This window comes from Notamacropus eugenii, chromosome 2 (genome assembly GCF_028372415.1).
Source record: "Notamacropus eugenii isolate mMacEug1 chromosome 2, mMacEug1.pri_v2, whole genome shotgun sequence".
Taxonomy (NCBI): Eukaryota; Metazoa; Chordata; class Mammalia; order Diprotodontia; family Macropodidae; genus Notamacropus; species Notamacropus eugenii.
Window position 1 is genome coordinate 27,989,773 of NC_092873.1, and position 17,266 is coordinate 28,007,038.

General features: G+C 41.5%; 1 pseudogene; it reads right to left on the bottom strand.

Annotated features, from left to right (window-relative positions):
• Window positions 1-14,038: 14,038 nt before the first annotated feature.
• Window positions 14,039-15,894, bottom strand: LOC140524787 (large ribosomal subunit protein uL6-like; annotated as a pseudogene).
• Window positions 15,895-17,266: the final 1,372 nt, after the last annotated feature.

The window sequence follows — 17,266 nt, forward strand, 5'->3', positions numbered from 1 at the left end:
CCCTTTCTCGCTGATCCACCCAGTTGCTTCCATCAGAGACTTTGTATTTCTGGTGGAAAAAAGTCTTGGAGACAAGTTTGTACGGAGCTGTAGCTCTCTGGGAGAACCACAGCCTGGCACCAGCAGGCCCTCCTGGCACCATCTGCATCTTGCCAACCTCCATTGGGTGGTTCCTGCAGGCACTGGGTTGGGTCTCCTCCCACCCAGAGAATCCAGGAAACCTGGGGCCTGGGGCTGAGTGAGGGGAGGGAGGATAGTGGGAGACCTTCCCTGGAATCTGATTCAGGACACCTCATACATTCTCAGCCTCCAGCCTGGGCAGCTGGAGCTCAGAGCCCCATGGGCAGATGAGGTACAGAAAGGGAGATGTAGGTGCAGGTTGGGAAGGGGCAGGGGCTGCAGCAGTGGAGAGGCAGCAATAGGGTTGGATTATGGACACCCTGAGCAGAATTGCCGGAAGGCTAACCTCCTGATCTTCCAAAGGGCAGAAAAGACTCACTCTCCAGTGTTGATCTAGGATGTCGGGAAAGAGCTGCTTTTGACATTTGGAAAGGGCAGCAGTGGCTGATAGCAAGGCAGGCTATGGCAGCAGGCTTCAGTAAGAACAGGTCCTGCTGGAGGAACCACATTTCCTTTGGGACAAGCTTACCAGACTGGTAGTGCAGCACAGAGATGCTGGGGATCCACTCTGCCAGGATTTCAGCAAAGAATCTGTCAATCTCTTGTGGAGGCAGACACTAGACAGTTGGCTTTGGGTAAGATGGCTGTCTGGGTGGACTGCTCAGCACTTACATCTGCCAAACCTTGCAGCTGTCACCAGATCACACCAAAGAGGGACCAAGAAATCCACTGAAAACTGCAGTGGGTGACTTCTTCCAGTCCAACATGGCCGCAGTCCACCTGAAGGGGCTGCCACTGGCAATGTTGGGCAGGGAAGGGAGTCTGCACCTGTAAAGTGCCTACTATGGGCCAGGCAATGTGCTAAGTGCTTGATAAATATCTCATTTGGTCCTTACAACCACCCTGGGAGCTGTGGTAGTCTCTCCATTTTATAGTTGAGGAAACTGAGGCAGACAGAAGTTAAGTGACTTGCCCATGGTCACACAACTAGCATGCAGGTCTTTCTGATTTAGGGTTAGAATCAGAGTGTATTTAGGGTTAGGGTTAGAATCGGCTAGGCCTGATACTCTATCCACTGAGCCACCAGCCTGTGGGTATCTTCCCAGTGCAATGAGAGATGGTCCAGGAACACATGAAGCCTGTAAGGTTTTGTGTTTGAGGGCATCAAGAACAAAAGACTCTCCAAAGAAAGCCAATGAGTGGGGACTTTGGAAGCCCAGGGAATCAGGAGGAGGCAGCAATCAGTGTGGTATCATAGCACTCAGATGGGATACCTCAAACCCAGGGGCTCTGAGATTCCTAATGCTGTGCTGAGATGGGGAGGGCCCTGAAGATCTAAGAGGTAGAAGATAAGCCCAAAAACCAGGGGACCATCTAGGGCTGAGCACCCCTCCCAAAGGCCCAGCAGGGGATGGAGTCTGGCTCTGGAACTAAAGCCAGAGAGATAAGAAGCAAAGAAAAAACTGACCAAGATTTTTTAAAAAGTATTTTAGATCTGGAGACCTTCCCTCCAAAGGAGTGACTTTATAACAACTACAAGCAGAGACTTAAAGAGAAAAAATGGATTTTTTTTCCAATACCAATATGAATACCGAGATAAAAATAAAATGAAATACAAAATGAAATTAGAATGTTTAAATAAAGAAATGGAAGAAAAAATGACTTAGAACAGAAAGTAAAAATATGACCCAAGAAATAGAGTGGAATGAAAACTAGACTAGACCAAAAAGAAATTAATGACTCCAGGATTATATCAAAAGATTTTAAAAATAGAATAAAATGTAAGATATCTGTTATAAAAAACACAAGTAACCTGGAAAACAGGTCAAGGAGAGGTAATTCATAAACAAACAAATAAATTTATAAATGGAAACTGCCTTTTTGTTCTATTAGTTCTCATCTATTTTTTAAAAAGTGGGTATATTATAGATAGAAAGAATCCAACTAAAGAAAAAGTCCCAGGACTATTGTAGCCCAAATCCAAAAAGTCCTTGTGTCAAAGAAAAAAGACGACAAGAAATCCAGAAAAAAGTTGCTTGTGTCCTACAGTCAAGATGATACAAGACCTGGCAGCTTTTACCATAAATGCAAGGAGATGCTGGAATATAATATTCCAAAAAAGAAGAAAAAAAATAGGACTAGAAAGCAAGAATAACATCCTGAAAAGTGAAGTTTAATCTTTTAAAAAATTTTTTTATTTTTAAAAATGTATTTATTTTTAGTTTTCAACATTCATTTCCACAAGATTTTGAATTCCAAATTTTCTCCCCATCTCTCCTCTCCCCCACCCCGAAACACCATGCATTCTGACTACCCCTTCCCCCAATCTGCTCTCCCTTCTATCACACCCCTCCCTTCCCTTATGCCCATCTTCTCTTTTTTCTTGTAGGACAAGATAGATTTCTATACCCCATTGCCTGTATTTCTTATTTCCCAGTTGCATGCAAAAACAATTCTCAACATTCATTCCTTAAACTTTGAGTTCCAACTTCTCTCCCTTCCTCCCTCCCCACCCTCCCCACTGAGAAGCCAAGCAATTCAATATAGGCTATATATGTGTAGTTTTGTTAAAGATTTCCATAATAATCATATTGTGAAAGACTAATTATAATCCCCTCCATCCTATCCTGCCCCCTATTTTTTCTATTCTCTCTTTAGACCTTGTCCCTTCCCTAAAGTGATTACTTATTACTCCCACCTCTCATTTGCCCTCCCTTCTATCATCCCCTCACCCCACTTCTCCCCTTTTCCCCATTTTCCTGTACTGTAACATAGATTTTCATACCAAATTGAGTGTGTGTGTTATTCCCTCCTTAAGCCAAATGTGATGAGAGTAAACTTCACCTTCTCCCTCTCACCTCCCCGCTTTTCCCCTCCATTGAAAAAGTTTTTCCTTGCCTCTTTTATGAGAGATGATTTGCCCCATTCTATTTCTCCCTTTCTCCTTACAACATATTCCTCTTTCACACCTAAATTTTATTTTTTAGATATCATCCCTTCCTATGCAACTCACCCTGTGCCCTCTGTCTATACACAGACACACACAGACACACACACACATATGTATAATCCCTCCAACTACCCAAATATTGATAAAAGTCTCAAGAGTTACAAATATTATCTTTCCATGTATGAATGTAAACAGTTCAACAGAAATCAACTTATGATTTTTTTCCTGTTTACCTTTTCATGCTTTTCTTGATTTTTGTGTTTGAAAGTCAGATTTTCAATTCAGCTCTGATCTTTTCATCATGAATGCTTGAAAGTCCTCTATTTCATTGAATGATCAATTTTTCTCTGAAGTATTATACTCAGTTTTGCTGCATAGGTTATTCTTGGTTTTAATCTTAGTTCCTTTGACTTCTGGAATATCATATTCCAAACCCTTTGATCCCTTAATGTAGAAGCTGCTAGATCTTGTGTTATCCTGATTGTATTTCCACAATACTCAAATTATTTCTTTCTGGCTGCTTGCAATATTTTCTCCTTGACCTGGGAAATCTGGAATTTGGCTACAATATTCCTAGGAGTTTTTCTTTTCGGAACTCTTTCAGGAGGTGATTGGTGGATTCTTTCAATACTTACCTTTACCCTCTGATTCTAGAATATCAGGGCAATTTTCCTTGATAATTTCATGAAAGATGATGTCTAGACTCTTTTTCTAATCATGACTTTCAGATAGTTCCATAATTTTTAAATTGTCTCTTCTGGATCTATTTTCCAGGTCAGTTGTTTTTCCAATGAGATATTTCACATGGTCTTCTATTTTTTCATTCTCTTTGTTTTGTAATTTTTTGGTTTCTCATAAAGTCATTAGCTTCCATCTACTCCATTCTAATTTTTAAAGAATTATTTTCTTCAGTGAATTTTTGAACCTCCTTTTCCATTTGGCTAATTCTGCTTTTTAAAGCATTCTTCTCCTCATTGGCTTTTTGGGCCTCTTTTGCCATTTGAGTTAGTTTATTTTTAAAGGTGTTATTTTCTTCAGTATTTTTTAGAGTCTCCTTTAGCAAACTGTTGACTCACTTTTCATGATTTTCTTGCACTGCTCTCATTTCTCTTCCCAATTTTTCCTCCACCTCTCTTACTTGATTTTCAAAATCCTTTCTGAGCTCTTCCATGACCTGAGGATATTGTATGTTTATTTTGGAGGTTTAGGATGCAGAAGCCTTGACTTTTCTGTCTTTCTCTGATGGTATGCATTGTTCTTCTTCATCTGAAAGGATGAAAGAAAATACCTGTTCACCAAGAAAGTAGCCTTCTATAATCTTATTTTTTTTCCCTTTTGGGGGCATTTCCCTAATCAGTACTTGACTTATGAGTCCTTTGTCAAGAGGAGGGTATGCTCTGGGGACCTGTAAGTTCTCAGTTCCTCCAAGGTGGCACAATCAAGGGAGAGGAGTTTACTCCTCTCCTGGCCTGTGTTCTGGTCTGGGAGCTATCAAAGCTTTTTCTGCCCAGGATTTACAAGCAGACTTTCCTTTCCAGAGCCTCCACCAGCTCCCCCATGCCAACACTCTTCCTCACCCCAGGACAGCCACTCAGGGCTGAGACTCAGATCAGTGGCTCAATTCCCCCAGGGTCTTTAGGCTGAGGGCTCCAAAAATGGATGCTGCTGCTGCTGTTGTTGCCTGGGACTGGGGCTAAGGGAAGAACCTGCTCCCTTATTGCCCAGGTGAAAAAGCTTTTTCACTGACCTTTAAAGCTGTCTTTGGCATTTGTGGGTTGAGGTATCTGGGAACTGCAGGTGTTGCTGGGGATTCTACCCCTGAGGTCTGCTCTGGTCCTGTTCCTGCAGGTGCCATATGGCCAAGGTTGTGCTGGGCTCCATGGACTGCACTCTGCAGCCTGTGCACCTATTTCCTATTGGCCTTCCAGGCTGCCTTGGGCTGGAAATCTCTTTCCCTCTGTCTTTTTATGGCTTCTGCTGCTCTAGTATTTGTTTAGAGTCTTTATTTACAGGTATTTTATGGCCTGTGGGGGAAGAGCTACAGTAGCTGTGTCTTTCTACTGTGACATCTTGGCTCCACCCACCTCCCCCTGGGCGAAGTTTAATCTTAAAGGTGAAAAAAATGAGTTTTTTATGAATAGTGGAGTTGCAGGCACATCCAATGGAAAGATCAGAGTTAGGGGGGAACTCTGAAGTGCAAACACGTCCAGAGAAACCTGGCAAAAGAAATTTAATGGAGCAGTTGGAAGGAGCTGTGTAATGCTATGGTGCTAACATTGAAACCTTAAAGGTGTTGAGGTAGATATTGAGAATATTAAATGGTATTGAGGAAATTAAATAAAAAAAGGGGGGGGAGACCTAGGAATGAGTTACTTCTATTCTGATGGTTTGAAAAGAGGAAAAAAAGGGAGAGTCAGAGGACTAGACAAGGTTAGAGAAGAGGAAGAAGGGGGTGCAAGTCACTTTCTCATCAATGGGGTGTGTGAGTAGATGAGAATACAAACGGGGGGAGTAGCCATCAGATGGCAGAAAAGGGTCCTCAAAGGAGAGTTGTACACACACACACACACACACACACACACACACACACACAAATTTGTTGTAGCAATGCACCGAACTCAACAGGAAATAAGTGAGGATGATGAGGGAGGAAAGGGGGTTTGGGGGGAGCTGGGAGAGGGGAAAAGTTAAGAGAGGGGACAGCACCAGAGAGGGAATAGTCACAAGTAAAATAAACTTCCTAATGCTAAAGTATGTGTGTGTGTGGGCAGGGGAAAGTAAAGAATTAGGATCTACTGAGGAGGGGAAGGTCACTTGATGTCACTTCCTAAACAATCAGGAAATGACTGAAATAATGGGGATGGTGATGAAGTTGTAATAATAGTCAGCATTCTAGAGTGCCTACTATGTGCCAGACCCTTACTTTACAAATAGCATCTCATTTTATCTTTACAAATACCCTGGGAGGTAGGTGCTATTATTTCTGTTTTGTAGATGAGGAAAAGGATGCAGACAGAGGTGAAATGACTTGCCCAGGGTCACATATGTAGTAAGGGTCTAAAGCTGGATTTGAACTCAGGTGTTTCTGACTTCAGGTCCTAGACTCTGTGGCATCCCCCAGCTGCATAATGGGGTCTGGCACACATTAGCTTGATCAGTTGATGCAACCCCTTCATGTGGAGAATCTTCTGGGACTCTCATGTTGATGAACTTTGGAGAGACACCTTGGCGTATGCATAGACATTCTGTGGCTGGCTTCCTTCACTTGCTGAGATGGAGGCCTTCTGATGGGTTTTGGAAGCCTTCAAAAGGTCTGTCAGTACTAGTTACCTCCTCTTTTACTTCAGTAGTTCTTAGGGATTCTCAGGGAGATCTCTATGACTCTAAAAAATAGACCTGAGTCTTTGATCTGTGGTAGAGGTGGTTATTTTCTGTTTTAGGTGAAGAGAGTGGCACCTCCTACCCTGGAAGTTTTGAAAAGTTGAGAGACTGAGCCAAAGGAATCCCAGAGTCTGAATTGAGGTCAGGTTTTGCACTCAGCATAGACTCAATAGCCTGAGGAACAAGACCCACCTTTGAGACTGATTATTAGCGTCCCAGCCCAAGAGTGGTTGAAACAAAGACTTATCTGATAAAGATCCTGCCCTTGGATGTGAGCTTGGACTCTTGCTCTGAGCTGAGTGTTAAGGCTACAACCCCCAGACTAAAGTGCTGGAAGAGACAGTGGCAACCCCAAAGAGCAGTGAGATGCAAAAGAGGGTGCTAGAGCACACTGACTCTAAGGCTTGTATTTTAAACAAACAAACAAACCAACCAATAAAAATAGATCGGTAAATATATATACATTTTATTTTCCCTCCAATTACATGTTAAAACAATTTTTAAACATTTGGGTTCCTTAAAAATTTTGAGTTCATTCTGGGTCATCTCCAGTTGTCCTGATAAATTTCTGACCACCGGCCCAGGAAGAGAAAGTGAGGTTGATGTCCTTGCACAGCCCTCACTCACTCAAATCAGTCAACTGCAAGTTATGTCATCATCTCCCTGACATCATGATCCTCTTTGAGAATGAAAGACAAGCAAGTTTTGAGTTCCCAATCCTATCTCTCCCTCCCTTCTTCCCCTCCCCCTTCCCTGAGATGTTGAGCAGTCAGATAGGTTACACATGTACAATCATGAAAAACCTTTCCATATTAGCCATTTTGTACAATAAGACTCAAATAGAAGAAAAAGAATGAAAGAAAGAAAGTGAAAATAGCCTGTTTCAAATCTGCATTTAATTAATATCAGTTCTTTCTCTGGAGGTGGACAGTCGGCTTCATCATTAGTCCTCTGGGATTGTCTTGGATCCTTGCATGGCTGAGAATAGCCAAGTCCTTCACAATGCATTGTGCAATGTTGCTGTCACTATGTATGACATTGTCCTGTTCACTTCATTTTTCATCCATTCACATATGTCTTTCCAGGTTTTTCTGAAATCATCCTGCTTGTCATTTCTTATAGCACAATAGTATTGTATCACATTCATATACCACAGCTTGTTTAGCCATTCCCCAAATTGGTGGGCATCCCCTTGATTTCCAATTCTTAGCCACTATAGAAAGAGCTGCTATAAATATTTCTGTTTGAACAAGTCCTTTTTCCTTTTTTTAAAAAATGTCTTTGGAATACAGATCCAGCAGTAGATATTGCTGGATCAAAGGGTCTGCACATTTTTATGGCCCTTTTAGCATAGTTCCAAATTACTCTCCTGAATGGTTGGATCAGTATACCACTCCACTAACAGTGCATTAATACACCAGTTTCCCCACATCTCCTCCAACATTCATCCTTCTTTTTTTTTTTTTGTCATATTAGCCACTCTTTTAGGTGTGAGGTGGTACCTCAGAATTGCTTTAATTTGCACTTGTCTAATCTAATAGTGATTTAGAACTTTTTTCTAATAGTGATTTAGAAACTTTTTTTTTCATAAAACTATAGGTAGCTCTGATTTCTTTGTCTGAAAACTACCTGTTCATACCCTTTGGCCATTTATCAATTGGAGAATAACTTGTAGTTGTCTTGTCAGAGATACTTGTTGCAAACCTACCCCCTCCCCCACCAGTTTTCCACCTTTCTTTTAATTTTGGCTGCATTGGTTTTGTTTGTGCAAAAGACCTTTTTAATTTTATAAAACCAAAATAATCTAATTTCCATTTTATAATTCTCTCTTTATTTTCTTTGGTCCTAAATTCTTCCCTTATACATAGATCTGTCAAATAAACTATCTTATGCTGTCCTAATTTGCTTATGGTATTACCTTTTATGTATAAATCATGTACTCATTTTGACCTTATCTTGTTATATGGTGTGAGATGTTGGTCTGTATATATACCTAGTTTCTGCCGTATCTGTCATATCTGCTGTTTTCCAATTTTCCCAGCAGTTTTTGTCAAATAATGAGTTTTTGCTCAAAAAGCTTAAATCTTTGAGCTTATCATATATTAGATTACTATGGTCATTTACTATCATGTAATTTGTCCCTAATCTATTCCACTGATCCACCATTCTATTTCTTAGCCAGAACCAGGCTGTTTCTAAGACCCACATTATTACGGTGGAAGTCTTAGGAGGAGCCATCCCATCAGAAGAGGGGCCTCAGGGGTGGAGACTACTTTTCTACTTGTAAGGCCAGGGTTTACCACCATGCTTTGCACAGAGCTGATTCTTAACAAATGCTCTGTTCATTCATTTGTGAAGACAAAGAGGGTCATAGGAACATTTCTTAATGTATAGAAGAGAAGGAAATTCAGAACAAAGTGAAGACAAGAACAGTTTTTAAAATAATGTGTAGAATTTATTCTACACTTAAAAATAGGTTGTGTGAAATTTAGATTCCTACTTTTCATAATCTGCTATCTGTATTCTGCTATGTATAGTGTTTAAGTTAACGAAATGAAATCCAGTTAATTAAGCATCTGAGTGACTGGTATTTTGACTAAAGACCTGACTTGACTCGATATTGTGGGTGTGCTGTGATGGAGAGCACAGGTCTTGGTGCCCAGACTGATGTCTTTGTGGCACCTCATTTTTTATTCTTATATGGGCCTAATTATGATCACACAGCCTACCTCCTCCCCCTGGGTTTACAGCTCTACAAAAATATGAGTGATTACTAAGCAAAAATAGAAATGTGGAGGGCAATGCTGGCAGAGATAGGAGGTAGACTCAGAACTGACTGAGTGACTGGACTCAGAGAACCGTTAAGAGCTTAATATTAGCATAGCAGGAGGTCTCCAGCAGAGTGCCCCTGGGATCTCCGCCTAGCTTTATCTGGTTCACATTTTTATCTATGACTTGGATAAAGGCGTAGATGACATACCTGTCATATCTTCTGATTTCACAAAGCTGGGAAGGATGGCCAGCAACAACCACCACCACAATGGAATCTGTGCCCACACTTGGCCTTCTTTCTCTCCTCCCCACTTAATAGCGTTTTATTTTTTTCTAATTATGTGTAAACATAGTTTTCAATATTCACTTTCACAAGGTTTTGGGTTCCAAATTTTTTTCTACCTCCCTCCTCTTCCCCATCCTCAAGACAACATGCAATCTGATATAGACCATACGTGTACAATCATATTAAACATATTTCCACATTAGTCATGTCATGAAAGAAGAATCAGAACCAAAGAGAAAAGCCATGAGAAGGAGAAAACAAACAAACAAAAATAACAAATGGTTGGCTTCAATCTTCATTCAGATCCAGAGTTCTTTCTTTGGAGGTGGATAGTATTTTCCACCATGAATATTTTGGAATTGTCTTGGATCCTTACGTTGCAGAGAAGAGCCAAGTCTATCAAAGTTGGTCATCACACAATCATGCTGTTACTGTGGACAATGTTCTCCTGGTTCTGTTCACTTCACCTGTGGGTCCTTTTCCCTTTCTTATGATCTCTTTGAGATACAGACCTAATAGTGCTATTGCTGGATCAAAGGGTATGCACAGTTTTATAGCCCTTTGAGCATAGTTCCAAACTGTTCTCCCAAATGGTTGGATCAGTTCACAACTCCACCAACAACGCATGAGTGCTTCTTCTCTCTTTGAATGATTATTTTCCTCTTGGCCCAGGTTGCTGAGGATTCAGTAACAGACAAGAGAAGATGTTTGTCCTTCCCGCCTCACTGGGAATTTCAGGGAGCACACTTATACATGGTGGGAAGTGATTCAGTTGGACAGAGGGGCAGAAAATCTGCTATGGGCTGCTGCTTCTTCTTTCAGTTACACTTAGGAGTCTGACTTCCTAACTGCTCTGGGGAAGGCAACTTGCAAGGACCCACCATCCTCGGATGGGTTTGGGTCCTCCAGGCTTCCATGAGGAATATTTTCAATAACCACAAGTAGCTTAGGAGGTGATCCAGCTCCTGGAACAGATAGGGGGTCCAGACTTCAAAAGGAAGGATCGTAAACCCTGAGACTAAGTTATGGTGACTCCCACTGGACTGGTGAGCTGAAAGGGAAACGAATTCTGTCTTTCCTCTTCCTCCCTTGATTTTCCTTTCTAAAATCTGTAATCCTGAGGTGGGAGTTAGAAATGGGCATTTCTTCCTCCTCTTTTGGGGGAAAACCCAACCTCCAGGCTCTGAAAATATGGGAGGGCAATCAGTAGGAGATTTAGGAGATGATAGACTCCTGATGCCTCCATGCAGGGAGACCTGACCTATGATCTGATACTTCCACTATCTTCAGTAACTGACGTGCTAATGGGCTGTTTCTGGATCCATGGATGATGGACACTGTGATTGGGAGAGGAGAGCCCCAAGAGATGGACTGAGTGAGGGCTCACGAGCTATGTGTAGATCCTGTAGTGATAACTCTGGTCTCATCCTCATTCCATGAGTAATATATTCCATGCCTTGGTGGATTCTGGATTGGGCCTGACCTGTAGCTTGAAGTTACAGGGAATCTTCCTGAGTACTCCCTGGTGGTCAGTTAGGATTACTGCTATCTTTTAGGAAAGCTAGCTAACTTGCTAGAACACTGACTCTACCAGGATCTGGTGCCTTGAATGGAGCTCCACTTGGTGGGTAATTCAAATACTGCATTCTCTTGGTCCGTAATACAGTGATAGTGCATAGGGGATGAGGGTGCTTAATTACTAGCAATCATAATATATCATTTTTAACGTTTTCCAAGTGCTCTGCAGGACTTATTTCATTTGGTCAGCTGAATTTATCACTTTTCATTCAATACCCTTAGATAACCAAGGCAGATATGTTGAACACATGGCCACATTTGCAGGAACCAGATTAAAATGTAATTGGGGAGTACTTAATACAATAAATAAAAATACAATAAGTCATAGATAATGTTAATATTAGGGCAGCTTGGTGGTGCAGTAGATAGGGTGCCAGGCCTGGAGTCAGGAAGACCTGAGTTCAAATCTGACCTTAGACACTCACTAGTTGTGTGACTCTGGGCAAGTCACTTAACCTTGTTTGCCTCAGTTTCCTCATCTGTAAAATGATCTGGAGAAGGAAATAGCAAACTGCTCCAGTACCTCTGCCAAGAAAACCCCAAATGGGGCCATGAAGTGTTGGACAGCCAAAAAAATGACTGAAATAACGGTTGGTAATCCCTTGAGAGCAGAGACTTTGTTTCTACCTCTTGCCAAGTATGTTCCCAGTATTTGCAGGATGACTGGACCAGAGTAAACATTTGATAATTGAGGAAAAATAAACACATAAAACTTGGTTCTTATTGCTGCTATCATTATCTCATTCTAATTCTATTTATGAGGTTCAGATACACATGGCCCCAGGACAAGTCACCATCTTGTTGTGAGGATTCTTTTAGATGTGCTGATCTGTGGACTATTCCACAAAGTTCCGAGAATCACTTTTTGTAGTTGAAGACAAGAATTGGTATGGAATGTCATTCACTGCAGACCCTTGGCAAGCTTCCTTGGAATAACTCCAGGGCAGGCAGGACCAGCAGCAGGATGGGCCCCTGAGTAAACTGCCCCCGGGGAGCTAGAAATTCCTAGCTGTAATTTCCTATTGATTGAATTCTCCAAGATGTTTTGAGGTCCATATTTACAGTGTCCTCAGAGAATCTATGAAAGGCAGCAAGATTCAGATGTATAATTCTAGCCATTAATTCCAACCTTGCTAAGCAGCCTGGCATATTCAAGAAAGAGCTTGTCTGAAAACCAGAAAGACTTGGGGGTGAGTCCTCCCTCTAATGACACATATTGGTTTGGGTGGTCCTGGCCAAGGTGCTTAACCTCTGAGTGCTATAGGTAAGTTTCCAGATTATAAGTTGTAGAGGAGGCATGAACCTACCTTGGTGGAAGGAGATTCCTCACTGGCAGGTCCCTTGGTATGAATGGAATCACAGATTCAGTCCACAGGCCTGTATTTTGGACAGCCTGCCATGATGAGGGGGCTGCCAGATTTCTACCATTTTCTTGAGTAGTCTTCATTGATCGCTGAGAACTCAGTGTGATAGCCATTGGCCCCGTGATTCTTTGGAAGCCATCTTGTTGCCTGAGTTCATGTGTATGTTACTCAAAGAGTAACACTTATAGACAACACAAAATCCAGTAGACCTGAAAGATGAACTGCTCTTGTTGCAAGAGAACTCAATTGGTATCACATCCAAATAGCAGCCCTGAGTGAAACAAGACTGTCAAATGAAGGCCAGCTTACTGAAGTTGGAGCTGGATACACATTTTTCTGGAGTGGGTGCAGTGAAGGGGAGTGCCATGAAGCTGGTGTGGGTTTTGCGATCAAAACTAATCCAGTCAGCAAGTTGGTATGCCTGCCAAAGGAAGTGAATGACAGGCTCATAACAATGCGATTGCCACTTGCAGGAAAATGCCATGCCATCATCATCAGTGCCTATGATCCCACCATGATGAACCTGATGAGGTCAAAGACAAATTTTATGAAGACCTAGAGACCCTTATCATTAATGTGCCAAAAGAGGACAAGTTTATCATTCTGGGTGACTTTAATGCTAGAGTAGGCTCAGACTACCAGACTTGGCAGGGAGTCCTAGGGAGGAATGGAGTTGGAAACAGCAACAGCAATGGTCATTTACTGCTGAAGACTTGCTCATCTCATGACCTTCTTATCACCAACACTGTTTTCCATTTACCTAAATGTGATAAAACTTCATGGATGCACCCTTGCAGCAAACATTGGCATCTAGTAGACAATGTGATTGTAAGGAGAAGAGACAGACAAGATGTGAGAGTGACAAAGGCACTGTGTGGTGCAGAGTGCTGGATGGATCATAGACTTATCCTTTTTAAGTTAAATATCCGCATTCATCAAAAGTGTTGCCCCCAAGGCAAAGTGACTACCAGAAGAATTAATGTTAACAAATTAGAGCTCTTCTCTGAGCATGAACAGTTTGTTGCTAACTTGGATGGTAAGTTGAGCCAACACACAGTTGGCAAGAATGGAGCAGAAAAAGAGTGGGCAGCTTTCAGAGATTTGGTGTACAGCACTGCATTTGCTCATCTGGGTCAGAACACTCGCAAACACCAAGACTGGTTTGATGAAAATGATAGGGAAATTCAGAAGCTGCTAAATGAAAAATGAGAATTCCACAGGATTTACCAGTAGGATAGTTCATCCACCTCTAAGAAGGCAGCATTTAATTCCATCAAAAGCAAAGTACAAGCAAAGCTTAGAGAAATACAGGATTCCTGGCTCAGTAAAAAGGTAGATGAAAGTCAGTTTTATGCTGATAGTAACAATCCAAAGTGCTTTTATGATTCACTGAAAGCTGTTTATGGACCAAAAACCTATAGTGAGGGTCATTAGGTTCCTTTCATGTGGCAAAGCACCTGGTACTGATCCTATTCCAGCTGAGATTTACAAGGTAGGGGGACCATTGCTCATACAAACGCTGACTGAAATTTTCCAGGTCATATGGCAAGAGAAGGTTATCTCCCAGGAGTTCAAGGATGCCTCCATTGTCCTTCTTTATAAGGGTAAAGGGAATAGATTGTCCTGTGACAATCACAGGGGGATCTCTCTCTTAGTCATTGCTAGCAAGATTCTTTTTTTTTAAATGACAAAAGGTATTTTTATTTTGACATCTGAATTAAGAGCTGACTCCTAAGGACACAGCCTTTGGCATCTTTTTCAACTTATTCATCAGCTTGTTGCACTGTGCCTTTCTCAGAAACATAGATGCCATCCAAAAATTTTCTGATATCCTTGTTTTTGACTGTGGTAGCCTGTTGGATCAGGGCAGCTGAATTTGAAACAAGTTCAATATCATTTCCTTCAACAATTAGCTCATCTTTTGGGGCTTGAGAAACAGCACAAGCAACACCTGGTCTCATGCACACTCTTTGGATATATTTTTTCACTCAAGAAATTTCTGACTTCTACAAGTGAGCCATTCTCTTGAATAACAATTGATGGGGAAATGAGCATACAGAGACTTCATCTTGTAACAAAAACCCAGGGTAAAGCCTTTGATCATGTTTTGTACATGACTAGAGATAGTGCACACAGTTGCAAATTCTTTTCAATTTCCCCACCACTTTTCCACCCAGAGCCTTTTTTTCTTCTTTCCAAGGAGACTGAGCTCAACATTGCTATGGCTGAAATTCCTATGGAGGATTCCTCTGGGTCCCTTCACAATAACTGTCTAACCCTTAAGAGAGATGTCAACATTTTCTGGGATGTTGACGGTCTGGTTGCTCAGAATGGTCTTCATTCTGGTAGCAAATGGGTCAAAGAGCTGGCAAGATTCTTGCTAGAATATTGCTTAATAGGCTGATCTTTCATTTGGAAGATGATCACATATCTGAGAGCCAGTATGACTTCAGAAAGGGCCAAGGAACAGTCAATATGGTGTTTTCTGCACGACAACTCCAGGAGAAATGCCAGGAGCAGAACAGAGGTCTGTACACAGTGTTTATAGATCTGACCAAGGCCTTTGACACTGTTAGTCATGATGGCTTTATGCAAAATTATGTCAAAATTTGGTGGCCCAGAGAAGTTCATCAGTATTGTACGTCAATTTCATGAAGGCATGTTTACCCGGGTTCTGGATAGTGGACAATGCACTCATGCTTCCCCAGTCACCAATGGAGTGAAACAGGGCTGTGTGCTTGCTCCCAAGCTTTTTAGCATGATGTTTTCAGCCATGTTGTCAAATGCTTTCAATGAGGATGAACATGGCATCAAGGTCAACAACTATACTGATGGTAAGTTCTTCAATTTGAAAAGGCTACAAGCCAAGACCAAAGTGGAGGGAGTGTTGGTGCATGATTTTCTGTTTGCAGATAATTGTGCATTCAGTGTAGCCTCTGCAGCTGAGATGCAACAAAGTATGCATCAATTCTCTGCAGCCTGTGCTAATTCTGGCTTAATAATTAACACCAAGAAAACACAGGTGCTCCATCAGCCACCACCACACCATCCATATGTGGAACAATTGGTTACAACAAATGGAGAAGTTTTGAATGCTGTGGATAAGTTCACTTACTTTGTTAGTTTTCTTTCCAGGGATGTACATACTGACAATGAGGTTGATACACACATTGCCAGAGCTAGCTCTGTGTTTGGGAAGCTCTGAAGAAAAGTTTGGAAGAGGAGAGGTATGAGACTGAGTACCAAATTGAAGGTCTACAGAGCTGTTGTGCTGACTCCATTGTTGTATGCCTGTAAAACATGGACGATCTACCAGGGCCATGCCAGGAAACTGAATTGCTTCCATTTGAACTGCCTTAGGAAGATTCTGAGGATCACCTGGCAGGGTAAAGTACCAGACACTGAAATCCTTGTTCGAGTTGAACTGTCAAGCATTCAAACTATGCTTCAGAGAGCGCAACTCTGATGGGCTGACCATGTTGTTCGAATGCAAAATGTACACTTACCTAAAAGACTATTTTATGGAGAACTCACATGGGGCAGGTGATCACATGGTGGCCAGAAGAAGTGATACATGGACACTCTCAAGGTCTCTCTCCAGAACTTTGGATTTGACTGTGCAACATGGGAGACACTGGCACAGGACTGTTCACTATGGTATGTCCACATCAGAAAGGGTGCTGTGCTCTGTGAGCAAAGCAGAATTGAGACAGCACAAAGTAAACATAGGATGTGCAAATCTGGATTATCCACTCCAAACATGGATTCTCTGTGCCCAATCTGTGGTAGAGCATTTGGAGCTCATATTGGTCTGATCAGCCACAGTTAGGTACACTAAAACTTGAGTTTATCACGGTGATGTTATTTTGGTCCTCTTCGAAAATAACAACCAACCAATCAATCAACTCAGAGTGGGTCTTTGAATTCCATTCTTAGACTGAAGCTGTTTTATAGTTTCTTTCTGAGTGTAAGCCACTTTTCATTATATTTAACAAACTCAATAGTATATACCTTGACTACTGTTTGGTGAAGTGGACTCCTTGTTCTCAAAGAATTTCTTCAGATGTTTGGTCTTTTTATTATGTGTTTCAAGAATACCTGTCAAGAATAAGAACATCCAGCATTTCCATAGCACTGACGATGTATTGCATCCTGAGCCATCTCCAGCCATCCTGATGAATATCGGGCCACTGCACCCACATGGCTCAGGAGAAGAAAGTGAGGTTGGTGACCTTGCACATCCCTCCCTCCCACAAATCCAACTCAACTGCTAGTCATGTCATCATCTTGAAGTTATAGTCCTCTTTGAGAACTAAAGACAAACACAACAACACAAGCTAGGCACGGTGCTAGGCACCTTTTATTCCTTTTTGGCCAGGAAGCATTTATCTTCCTAGAGCTGCCTTAGGGTGAAGGGTCAGTGGTGTCAAACTCAGATAGAAACTTGGCTCACTAATCCATACAGGGGGGTGCCTGCAGGTTGCATATTGATTTAAATTTTTTAATGTAACGTTATTTACATTTTGGTGAATTTTTATTTATGTTGTCAAATATTTCCAAATTATGCTTCTATTTTTTTTTTTCTAAATTACATTTTAATCTGGTTCTGGAGAGTGTGGCCAAGGGCTACATGTTTGACATCTCTGCTGTGTATCACTAACGTTGTATAGGGTTTTGTTAAGATACTTTACAAATCTATTATCGTCTCTTTTATAGTTATTGTTAATACATCGTTTCAGTAAATCCCTTTTAAAATTGCATCCTCTGACTAATGAAAAGTAAACACATTACTGGGGGTTCATGAGTTATGGTTCT